The sequence below is a fragment of the Cervus canadensis genome, chromosome 20, assembly GCF_019320065.1.
Source record: "Cervus canadensis isolate Bull #8, Minnesota chromosome 20, ASM1932006v1, whole genome shotgun sequence".
Taxonomy (NCBI): domain Eukaryota; kingdom Metazoa; phylum Chordata; class Mammalia; order Artiodactyla; family Cervidae; genus Cervus; species Cervus canadensis.
The window spans coordinates 36,536,535-36,537,853 of record NC_057405.1 but is presented as its reverse complement, the minus strand read 5'-3'; positions in this window follow the sequence as shown (position 1 = coordinate 36,537,853).

Sequence of the window (1,319 nt, the reverse complement as noted above, 5' to 3'; positions counted from 1 at the left end):
GAAATACAGAACAGACTTTTGAACTCTGTGGGAGAAGGTGAGGGTGGGATGTTTCAAAAGAACAGCATGTATACTATCTATGGTGAAACAGATCACCAGCCCAGGTGGGATGCATGAGACAAGTGCTCGGGCCTGGTGCACTGGGAAGACCCAGAGGAATCGGGTGGAGAGGGAGGTGGGAGGGGGGATCGGGATGGGGAATAAGTGTAAATCTATGGCTGATTCATATCAATGTATGACAAAACCCACTGAAATGTTGTGAAGTAATTAGCCTCCAACTAATAAAAGAAAAAAAGAAAAAAAAAAAAGTCCCCCCCCCCAAAAAAAACACAAAACACCAGCCAAGGAAAAATCATTCAAGTGAAGAAACTTGGTTCACACACATAGCCTAGCTCAAAATCCATAAAATGTAGTGGCTGTAATGGATAGTTTCAGGGAATGTTTTTTCACTTGTGTAACAATTTTATATTCTTCATTTCTAAAAGAAATTCAAAAGGCTTTCATATTCTTCATTTCTATAAAAAATGAAAACTAGTGAATGAAAAACAATTGATATTTACAATATCATTCAGCTCCATGGCAGACACAAAAATCTACTAATTATAGTTTTCATACATAGCAACAAATAATTGAAAATATAGTTGAGAGATATGCTGCTTACAATTGAAACAAATATTTTAGAATTTGTGAAAATAAGGCCAAAACACAAGTGCAAGATTATAACCACAACACAAAAGAAACATTGTTAAGGAACATTTAAAATAATTCAAATTAAAAAAAATAATAAAAAAATAAAATAATTCAAATCAATAGGTAGATTATGTTCCCAGGCAAAAATACTCTAATATTACAAAGATATGTGTTTTCCCAAGTAGATGTATAAAGTTAGATAATCACTGCAGGATTTCCAGAAAGCTTGATAAGCTAAAGTTCACAGGAGAGAATAAATGGACGTTAAGAGAAAAGATTTACATGAATGAAAGGGGACATGTCCTATCAGATGTCAATGTGGTCTATGAATTTTTTATAATTAAAGTAGTACATGTCAGCATAGGAATAGACCAATGAAAAGAGTGGGTAATGCAGAAAAGACACCATTATTATTGGAATATGGAATACTATAAAAAAGTAGTGTGATAATTAACAGCGTGCACTCTGGAGCTAGCATGGCTGGGTTCAAGTCTGAGTCTGACACTAAATTGTCACTTTGGGAAAATTATTTACTCTCACTGAACTTTGATAACCTAATGTATAAAATGGAGATAATAACAGTACCAACCTAGTTTTAGGATTAAATTTTTAAGTAATATAAATACTTG